An 11,651-nucleotide genomic window follows, 5' to 3' on the forward strand; every position below is an offset into this window, starting at 1 on the left:
GTGCTCAGCTCAAATATGCACAAGAAAGATCCATGGGGGCTGTCGGCATATCGCTCCCCTAGCTTCCCCAAGTGTTGGCCAGGAAGACCGGGGCAATTCCTGTGGTCACAAAAGAGTGGTATGGGATCTTACAGTTGATCAACAACAGAAATAAGGACATCATTCTCAAAGGATCGGCCTGGGATTCTGTTGATCATCTCAGGAAGATCAATGTAATGTTTTAACATAAAAATGTTCTGCCTTGGAGACTGGCTTCCATAGGGCTAAGCCCACCTGATAACTCACAGAAGGCAGAACGCTGTATGTTGTCAGCATGCTTGCCACCGACCCCATGGCCTGCCCAGAGCTCTCACAAGTCTGATAACAGGTAACTGTGGAGGTCCCATAGCGCCGATGACAATGCTGCCAAGACCCCACACACAGGCCTGTGTGTCTGGAAGAGGTGGCATCAGACAAGCTCTAGCCTCAAACCCTGGGTTCTCTTTACAACTCCAGCAGGACGAGCCTTTTAATACTTGTGTTTGTTTTCAGCTTCACCTGAATCTGGAAGGGCAGCAAATGAGAGTGGCCTGAGAGTTCCAACATCAGGGAAGAGAGAGAGGCTGCTCACAGAGTACATTCGCTTGGGTTCTGGCTGTGAATCTGGCCATGTTAGCGCAGGACAGCCACACGGAGTGTTCCATCTCTGGGATGAGAATCAATGCACAATCCTGTGCTTACAGGACTCTGTGACTCAAGTCTCCACTTGGAACTGTTCCGAGAAGAGGCCGCTTGGAAGCTGAGCACATCCTAAGTGAGACAAACTATTTGCATGATGTAAGCTGTTGTTCTGACCTGCTGAGGAGTTGGGTGGCAGCCAGCTCAGCATGAATAAAGGGCTCAGGGGATGCTAAGCTTCCCACACTCCTCTCCACACTCTGAGTCCTTCCACTGTCCTTCTGTGTGATACCTCACCCCTCTCCCTTGGCTTCCCAGCAGTGAACCTGGAAGTATACAGATCAGAAGCACTTCCTGGCCTCCTGCTCAGAGCACCATGACCCCTCTCCTCTCCTCACGACGAAATTTCCTCTCCTGCCACTCATTCTTCCCTTAATCCTGTGGAATGCACATCTGTGGCTTTAAGATCTCAAAGGTTACTAATAATGGCATGAATACTACCAAGCCTTGTGTCTACATGCCCCAGCCTTTGTTTTTCTCAAGGGTCATCTCAAATGCAAACACCCAGAACTCGACATTCATGTGTGGGAAGGGCCCTGTTTTCTCTACCTTCAGCAAGGCCACAGTGAAAGAGGGGGGACAGTGAGGGGCCAGCTCTCCCACCCAGAAGGAGAAGCACTTCACTAAGACCACAACTCAGAAGAACTACCGACTTTGCCTTGAAACTCAGCAGCTTTCCAAACAATCTCTTCTGACCCTAATGTGGGTCAGAAGCAAGTTAAGGTACAAGATATAGTTACTGCACAAATACGCCACTGTGGGAGGGAAGGACGTCAACAGGGAGAGTTAGAGCCTCCCTCTGGCTGGCCGAGCTATCAGAGGGACACCAGCTTTCTGCTGAGTGTCCACTAGGCTCGGGCTGCCAAGTACTGTCACAGCCACAGTCACCACTGCTTCAAAATTTCTCATTCACTTTACTCTGAAGTGTCCTGATATTTACATTCCAGCTTCCATACGCAGAGAAGTCCTCAGAAAGGGTGGCCAACCTGCCCTGCTTTGCCAAAGGCCTGGGGCAGAGCAGAAAACTGAGTGGCGAGCTGTCTGTGACTCATACCCCCTGCCTCCTTCACAGGCGGCCTCTCCCAGCCGTGCTCTGGAACCATGAGATTTCCAGGAACATCAGGCGAGGCGTGGTAACTCTGGCAAGATGACCCTTTGCCACAGGCAGACCGGCAGTTAAAGGACCGTTTAGGGCAGTTGAGGCTAGGCTCCTGGCTCAGGCTAAAGCCAAAAAACAAATCACAAATCTAATTTTTGGAACTCAGAGTAAGAGGTGAGTAAGTGGTATCATTTCTCAGAAGCGTCAATGATTTGAGAGTGGAGATATGGTACCATGCCCATATGCTCAGATATATGCACTTTTCTGACCGTCAGTCAGCTACTATCACATTTAGCCATTTACAGAGAAACCTAAATATGGAGGAGATGGGACTCCAGCACAGAAGAACCACCGTTCATCAGTAGCAGTCAACCCATGAAGCAAAGCAGAGGGAGGGAGGGAAGTGGGAGGAGAAAAGGCATAGGGAAGGAGGAACAGGAATGGGAGATACAGGAGGGAGAGGAGGGCTGCTATAGAGAAAAGGGCAGGTGGTGAAGCAGGACAGTCTTCTGGGACCAGGAAACAATACTTTGGTTCAAAACATGGTTAAAGATAGTTAATGGACTCAGTGGGACTAAATATTCATGCCAGAGTCCCCAGGACGGGATGCAAGGGTGTGTCCCAGACACGGGGACCTAAAGGGGCAGCAGGAGGACTCGGAGGACTGGAGGACGGGGCTCGAAGGCCATCTACGCCTTCCCTGGGAGGCTCCCAGAAACAAACTCTGCCCCTTGTGCCAAACCCCCCAAAACACACCATACTGAGTTCCCATCAAATCAAGCCTGAGAGGGACATTTAGCACCTCATGACAGAGATCTTTGAGGAGTAGAGGCTCTGATCAGTGAGGAAGTTGCTAGAATGCAGGAATCCTGAGATCCTCTAGGTGGCTGGCTGCCTCACCAGCTAAAATGACAACAGGCCAGCTTCCCCACATCTGGTTCAGAATCACCTCCTCACTGCCCTGGGCCAAGCTGGAAGTGAACACACTGAAATTCTCGGCTACATCTCATGGACACCTGAGTCAGCCAGCAGAGCTGCCCATACTGAGCTGATGAGTGGAGAGGAGGGTGGGTACAATGAACAGAGAAGTGGCAGCTGCAAGACAGGAAGCGTCACACAGCATAGGGGCAAAGCTGACCATTTCAGATAGACCAGAGCCAGCCTCAGTAAGGAGAGGGTTGCAAGCAGCCACCCATGGGCAGAACCACAGAAAAGGTCCCAAAAGAAGAAGAATTTTACACTGGCCTGGGCTGGGAAGGGCCATGTGCTCTGGGAATGAAATGGAGCTAGTGTGACCAGAGCAGGAAGAACTGGGCAAAGAGGCAAACACAGAGGATTGGACAGGGAGTGACACAATCTGTGCTGAGAATGAATGAAGGGGAGACGGGGCAACAGAAAGAGTACAGGTGGCCACTTCTGGGTTGTTTAGCAGTTCAGGAAGGACCCATGCACACGGGCATTAAATCTCAAGATAGGACCTGTGGTGGGTGAACCTTCCCACATTCAAGCACCGATGCTAAGTGACTGTGAATACAGCCAAACTGAAGGTGGTATCTAGTGATACTGCGCATATTTAAGCTTAAGTGTTTAAGCAGAAGAATCCCATGTGAATCTGCAGTACGGGCGGGCGGCAGCATCCTGAACCACTAGAGATACTGGATGATGCCACCCTGCCTCCCTGACAGCCATCAACACTGCGCAGTGCAGATGTGAACTGGAGCTCAGCCTAACTACCAACACTGCCACAGACTGAGTGGCCTTTCTCGGGAATAACAAGTGAACTGAACTCTGCTTAGCAAGCTCCTGGTGTTTACATAACATATTTAAAGCAATATAAACACCGGACGAGAGCTGTGTTGCTTTCCAAACAGCAAGTCAACATCTTGTCAAAGTGAGACTGTGTGTGTGTGTGTGTGTGTGTGTGTGTCTGTCTGTCTGTGTGGAATGCCGGCAGGGCAGCCCTATTCTCAAGAAGGGATGACAACTTGAGGTCTCTGTAAACTCACAGTGAACCTTACTTCTTACTCCCACCTTCAGAACCAGCTTCCTACTAGGCTGTCCTCCATACTCTAACCTCTCCTTACACCATAGCTGTGCCCTCTGCACTATGAGGTTTCCCACTGGCACCATGGCGCACAGGCCCTGCCCAGCCTCTCGAATCACAGGTTGGGGGGGAAGCAAGAGGGCTTCTGATGCTCCAATACCTGCACTAGGACCACTTCGCCTTGTCCAAACCCTGTACTTGGCCCTGGTGCTGAACAGTGATGTGCAGGAGGAAAAGCCATCCTTCTTCTAAGTGTCACCCACGAAGAGCCTCATGGTTCCAGGAACAATCAAGAATACAAGCCCACAGCCCTGGACAGCATGGCTCAGTGGTTATAGCATCAGTCCGCAAACAGGTTTGATTCCTGGTCAAGGGCATATACCTGAGATGCAGGTTCGATCCCCAGCCCTAGTTGGGGTGCGTGCAGGAGGCAACCAATCGATGCTTGTCTCTCACATCAATGATTGTCACTCTTCTCCTCTCCCTCCCCTTCCATTCTCTCCCCCCGCACCCCCAAAATGGAGAAAATATCCATGGGTGAGGATTAACAACAAAAAAAGAAAACAATGCCACAGGACAGTATTGTAACTTTCCATTTACACAGATGCAGGAAACACACGTGTAAAGGCAGGTATTTTCAAACTGATTCTAGAGGAAGAATGAAAAAAATGACTTCATCTGTTCAACTTAATTCTTTTGAAGGCAAAACGATGTTAAATTAACACAAAAAATTTACAAATGAAAGTTAAGCCTTTTTTATGTAAAAATTACTCAGGGTTGCAAAAGGTTATATCAAAGGTTATATCTCCACTGATGAAACGACTGTCTGGTGTGCAGTCTGAGAAACGTGAACTGGGAGGGCTGTTTCCTCACTGGGACCACCACAAGGAAGTCAGCTTCAATGTCCCACGGTGACCCCACTCCCTGCTGGCACCTGCCTATGGACGAAAGCCAGTCCGCAGTGCTATGTAGACAGGCTTCTGGAAATGTACCAGAACAGTCAGGAGGATAAACAGTGTCATTTTAAACTCCTACAGTAGTTGTTATTTCAGGGAATATTATTCACTCCCCCCTCCACAAAAAGTAAATTAGTCTAAAAACTAACTTTCCTTATTTTCCCTCTTGTATCACTACAGAAAATAATGGCTTAAATTTCTCTTGTAATGCAGGAAATTATCCAAAAACTTTATTTCAATCTAATATCTCATGATTTTAGAAGGAATTTTATAACTTACTTATAACCTACTCATTCCTAACTTCACATAAATACCCTGTGAATTGCGGTGGTCATCTCTCAAGCAAGAAGTCTGAGCTAGAGGGTCAAGAAATACAGGCTGCAGCAACTCTGACCAACACAGAGGTGAAAAATCATCGCCATGGGAACAGGGGACCCATCCCATGGGGAAGAGAGGACCAGGACTCCACCATCACCATCGTGGGGCTCACTTCCGAACTCCCTGGCAAGAAGACAGGCTCCCTGGGTGTGCATTTCTCACCCGAGTCATGCTGCTGCACCTGCTAACTCAGCTCTGCTCCTCTGGAAATACTCATCTCTAACTTACCTCCAACTCAGAGCTGGAGCCCAGTCTGGATCCTCACTTCTCCCCAGTAACAATGAATCATGTCTTTCAAATGGAAAATAAGACAGAGTACCTGCCCACATAAATATTTGAGAAATTTGCCTTTTGACAATTCAGAAAGGATATATTTATTTTACTAAAATTGCTTGGTCCGGTTTTGGCATCTGAAACAATAGAAAGATTTTAGTAGCTTTATTTGAAAACTACCAGTCAGAATGTAAGAAAAATAAACTTACTTTCTATTCCAATCATTTAAATCTTCAATGAAATGAACTGGCACTTCTGAAAAACCTATTACAATGAAAACCCTTCAGCAGTAACCTGAATTTTCTGACCACTAAAACAGTTCAGAACACACATATTTGTTCCGAGGCCCATTTCAGTGCCAGGAAAATGAAGTGACCAGGAGAAAGCACTGAGGTGAAGAGGAGGACCACATACATTCTCAAGGTCAGTTTAAAGCCAAGAAGCACAACCAGCTGCTGTTATGCTTCCTTTCCCACCTGTTGACATACATACACATTCCCCTGAGATCATAATGCACATTCCTGCCCACAATGCCAGTCGGCCTTGGGTCCCAGTCACACTGCTATCCCAGGACCTAAACGTCAATAAATCTCTATTCCAAGGACAAGAGGATATTACATGGGACAAAAAACAAGACAATATTTACTCAGCATCTACTATGTACCAGGACTTCACGTCCATTATTGCAACTTGGGGGCTCTCTGCTAAGCTAACTCCATATGATGCATCCTCTCTCCTCCAAAGCAAATAGCAAAATCCAAGTCTGCACACATCTTGTGCGTGAAAGACCTCAGAAAGTACAAGGCTGGGCAGTCAAATTGCCTTCTAGCACCAACCAAGCTACCTCAACTCTTTCCAAAGATGACATGGCTTTGCCCGTGGTGTCCTGCCCCCCAGCCACACCAAACATCTCAAGAGGCGTGGTGGTGTATGGTGTCAGCAGTTCTGATGCAGAAAAGGTGAGGGAGTAAATTCTGCTTGGACACACCTGTGGATTCCCATTATGCTGCCTCTGCTCCTGGATGCCACCTCACTCTTGCTGAGAGCTGCCTGTCACAGCTGGTCCATTAGCTATTATTAAGACTATATAGTCAGTTCTTTGTACCCATGAGAGGTAACTAATGACCTATTTTAGTCTCTACCCAAAACAAACCAAAAGAAGTCAATACTTTATAATTCACTAAAGGCTTCAGGTTGGTTCAGAGACCCAAAACAGTGTCAATTCCACAACACAACAAACTTCATGTCAATCTAGTTCCTCAAGGTCAGTTCCCACCATCTTCAGGAAAGTCTTCAGAGAACAGATTCATGGTCATGAACTAGTGTCAGGCTGTATTTTCCATCTATACCCCAAAGTAATTTTCATCTGGCTTGTGTCAAGGCCTGCCCAAACTGTTTGTGAATTTCAAAAGCAGCATACTGCATAAAATAAAAGAAATAGTTCCAAATATGGATGTAATACAGAATAAACCCCATAGAATTTGCTGAGTAGGAAATCTCAGGCCAGTGTCCTGAAACCTGTCAGGCTGCATTACTGTAAACACATCAAGTGTTTCCAGAGCCAGGACATGGATTACTGTAACTGAAAATAATTAATTTCTTTCACAGAGGTGGAGAGTAAGAATCCTGTGCGTAATTCATGAAACACTTTATTGCTGTACCACTTACAACTATCTGTTCCATAAAGAATCATCTATTGGGGTATTCCAGGATCCTAGGGGCTATTTTTATTTATGTAAAAATAAAGCTACACTTTTCTCATGTCAAGTCTGGCCATCTGCTAGCTAAATTTCTATGATGTCATATATAGATGCTTCAAAAAGATCTTCATCTCAACCATAAATCAGTGGAATACTCATAATGGGGAAGGGGCCAGGATTAAAAGAGAATGGGAAGGCATGGTGTGTCCTGAATCACATGAATGGCTACATGCAGAGAGGACAACTGAGAAGACAGGTGGCCTTCCAACAGGCTGTCCTTTCTATGAAATCAGGACTTTATAATTACATGAAAGAAAATTTGAGAACTTCAAAAATCTTTAAGATTGGCATTCCCCAAACTACAAATTATAGAGATTTCAATTTAGAAATGGTACATTCTACTGTTTTCTTTTTAAAGTGCTTTTCTGGTATGGGCTAATTTTGCTTTGGTTTTTTTTAGTGGGATGTTTTAGATCAACAATTCTATTATAAAGATTTTATCAGTAATGCTCAAACATTTCTTAAAGTGAAAACACTATTCAACTATCCCTGAAGTAGTCGGCACCCTGAGTTCTCTGTAACTGGGCGCCCTGATGGCCTGATGGCTAACAACCACTTGAACAGAGAAAAAAGAAGACCTAAACTACAGCCTTGGTGTATCCTGACCTCATGACTCATGTCCTGCCCCAGCTTCCCTCTGCCTATCCTCTGTGCTTCTGCAGGCCATGGTGGGGTGCAGTTTAAATTATTGCACAATTCTTCTGCTCTTACATTTCCTCACTATCAATGATCTCATCAGAATCACAATTATGATTGCTACCTTTTCTGAAACATTTCTGTAAAAGATCTGAGTCTCCGCCATGTCCATGAGGCACAGGGGTGGGGAGAGTGGGGCCTTATTTCATTCCAAGGCTTCCAGGAGAGCAATGTCACTGAGCGGGAGTCAGGGTAGGAGTTAAGGGACAGGACATCTAGTACAGCAAGATGACATGTGCTATCTGAAAAGACATAGATCACTATGATATATTTCATTATTTCTGACATCTCCAATGTTCAGATCTCTCATGTTTCCCAAAGGAGTCAGGGATTAGAAAACGGAGAAGCCCTAACCGGTTTGGCTCAGTGGATAGAGTGTCGGCCTGCGGACTGAAGGGTCCCAGGTTCGATTCTGGTCAAGGGCACGTACCTTGGTTGCGGGCACATACTCAGTGGGGAGTGTGCAGGAGGCAGCTGATCGAGAGAAGCCTGCTCTAGGAGAGTCTTGTCTACACTCGGAATCCAGTACACCAGACAACTACACACAACACAAGGCCAAAACTAAAGCCACCATGAGCAGGGTCTGGGTGGGCAGAATTCTGAGATGGCTCCATGACCTCTGTCTGTGATTATGTCGAGGGACACAAAGGATCCCACAGGTATCACAAAAGCCACTGAGCAGTCAGCCTTAGGATGGAGGAGAGTCTCAGGTGGGCCTGACCGAATCAGATGAGCCCAGTAAAGGCAGATTTTTTCTGCTGGTGGCAGAAAGGGATGGCAGAGATGTTAGGGTCATGGGGACTTCACATGAGAGAAATCTCCATTATAAAATGAAGGGCCATGAGGTAAGAGCCAGAGCACAGTCTTGGGCCAACAGCCCACAAGAAAACGGGGACACTGGTCATATAACTATAAGAGCACAATCCTGACAACACCCTAACTGAGCTTGGAAGCAGATCTTCTCCAGCACCTCCAGATACAGGCCCAGCACGGTCAATGCCTTGACTTAGGCCTTGTGAACAAAGACTTCTGCCTCCTCCGAGCTGTGAGATAATAAAAAGTGCTGTTAGACCCACTATGTTGGTGGTAATGTGTCAAGCAGCATAGAAAACATAAGTGCTTCTGTAAATTTAAAAAGAAACAATTAGAAAAGGTTATGAAGGAGGCCTCTCGGCCTTTGCCCTGATGCACTGGGCTCTAAAGCTGTAGGACCACACTGTCCATCGTGCCTCTGGAGGCTGTGGGGCTGGTCAGTCACAGAGGCTACTTTAGGAAACATGTTGGATCAAACATTAATACATGGAAAGCGAGGTATTTAAGAGTTATTTCCAAAGTAATATTAAATCTACATTCAAGCCAATTGCTGTACTGCCCTTTCCCAGCTTTAAGTTCACCCACCAGTTTTTAAAACCCTAGTGTTCAATCCATGCCTAAACTGCTCCTGAAACCCAGTGTTCATATACCTCTCCTCTGACCCACTCTAAGATGCTCAATTCACACTTCAAATGTTTCAATGCAGTATCACCTCCGCCACATCCATGCTCTCTTACACCAATCTCTGAAGCAAACATCATTAACTCTGGAATGAAAGGACAAGTCCAGGAAGAGGGCTGTGGCTTTTAAAAGTGATAGGTAAGGTACCAGGGGTGAGGACCAGGGGAACCCGCAGGCTGGGGAACAACAGGTCTGGGAATGAACCAAATGAGCCTTTTCAAAGTATGTCTTGCTGGGCCAGTCCTCCCAACACTGGATCACATGGTACTTAGAATCTGGCACCAATTTCTGAGCCCTTATAAATTAAGGTGTTTACATTCTGACTGTGAACCTCATTCAGTAACACTCTATCTCCTCCAACAACCCATAAAAACTGATGGCCTTTTCTGGTTTTAGACAGTTAACTTTAAACCTGTGCCCCAAACACGCATACTTACTGGGGAGTGATGTGACATCTTTAAGCTGTAAACAGACTGATACTTTGGGGGTGTTAAACTGGCAACACAGACGGTTGAATTACATATAGGATAATGATATAGGAACAGAGGAAAAACAAATGGCTTTAGAACTGGAGTCCAATCTTTTCCTGTAGCTATGAGCACACTTCATATAAACAGCATGACCACACCACTGGCTGAGGGCCAAGGCCACCTACTCAGGCCCAGAAACCCCAGTTCTGGAGGTCAAAGCCTGGGCCGCAGGGTAGAACCAGGTGGGCTTCTTCTTTCCCTGTGAACTCCTGGCTGCTCAGCACAGATGTTGTTCTGAGCTCGGCCATAACTGAAACAAGTGCTGAAGAGCATCCGTTGGCATAAAGGAGTGGGAACCCCTGGGCACAGACAGAAAGTCCCTAATCAGTGTCACATGCTGTGATTCTGAAATGCAACATGAGATGCTGAAATGATGGCACTTTCCCAGCACTGTCCTAGATCACCCTCCGACCCCTCTTCTCTGATCTAGGACAAGCGCGGCATTCACTGCATGGTCGTTCACGCTCACACAGCCACCGACATTCTCATACTAGTTTCTCTTGATTACATTATGGTCATTAACTTGTCTGTAATCCTATTCTTGGCAGCCAATTTATGATCACTAGTAAAATGTTTTAATGTTATCACACACAAAAATATGCAAAGAAGTTTTATGTAAAATAAATTATCAAGAAATGTTTTTGGCTAAATTCCCTCTTTATGTATGCATTGCTGATGTTTTGTGAACACAGCAATTCAAAATGCTTCTCCCAGACAACACTGCACCACTCCCAATGAGCACATCACAGATATTTGTCATATAAGTCAACTTACTGACTGGGCTTTGGAACATTCATGAGGCCAATCTCTGATATTGATTAAATTATACCCGAAGTACAACCCTCTCACTAAAATTAAGTACCTAACATTTTATACCCAGGATTAGTCAAGTTTTCTAAGAACTACCAAATGCATGAACAGCATGAATTTAAACTCTTCATTAAGAATATAACTAAATCCCTTCATTAATCAACAGATCCCATTTTTGGTCCGTGTTGCTCATTTGTTTCCCTAACTCAATTAGCTTGCTTAATCTTTAAAGGATTATACCCAACACTTTGCCTACTTAACAAAAATAGAAGTACACCAAGACCAAAACCTCCAAGAGAAGGCAGGTGCAAGAAGTAAGAAGTTTACTGTTCACTGCTCTCAACAGTTAGCACTTCTTTCTCATTCTAATGGAGTTCATGCCATGAGAGATGAAACTGCCTGAGCAAAATACTGGGATAAAATGATACAGTATCTTTGCTATAAATAAAATAACTCTAATTTGATATAAAACAGAATGTTAATTCATGCAAACCATTTGGAATTCTTCAGAAGTAACCATTTTGATACCTGTGGTTCTCTAAAACTTTAGGCACTTAAATATGTTTATAAGGAGATAAGAACAATCTGTCTTGTTGTAGCTCTGGGCTCTTATCAGGAACTAAAATGACTCAATCTACAGACAAGCCTATGGCCCTTTAGCACTTTGCATATTAATAATGTTTCTCCAATATAAACTAGCTAACTTGACATTCCAGTTGAGCAAGCTGCTCTAGTCTTAGGGAGGACACGGCAGGAGATGGCTAATCCAATTCTCAGTGCATTCATAAATCTCAGAGAAATATTTAACAGATGACGCCCTACAGGTCAGTAGTAAATCTGATACGAGACATTAATGGGATTAGCTCTTCCCCAACATCACATACACAGCAGTGC

At 45.4% G+C, this 11,651-nt stretch overlaps 1 protein-coding gene across 8 annotated transcripts in view; it reads right to left on the bottom strand.

Moving 5' to 3' along the window:
* BANP (BTG3 associated nuclear protein) overlaps positions 1-11,651 on the bottom strand; it is a 147,753-nt gene that overhangs the window by 80,118 nt on the left and 55,984 nt on the right. The window lies entirely within an intron of this gene.

The sequence above is a fragment of the Myotis davidii genome, unplaced genomic scaffold (genome assembly GCF_000327345.1).
Source record: "Myotis davidii unplaced genomic scaffold, ASM32734v1 scaffold77, whole genome shotgun sequence".
Classification (NCBI taxonomy): Eukaryota; Metazoa; Chordata; class Mammalia; order Chiroptera; family Vespertilionidae; genus Myotis; species Myotis davidii.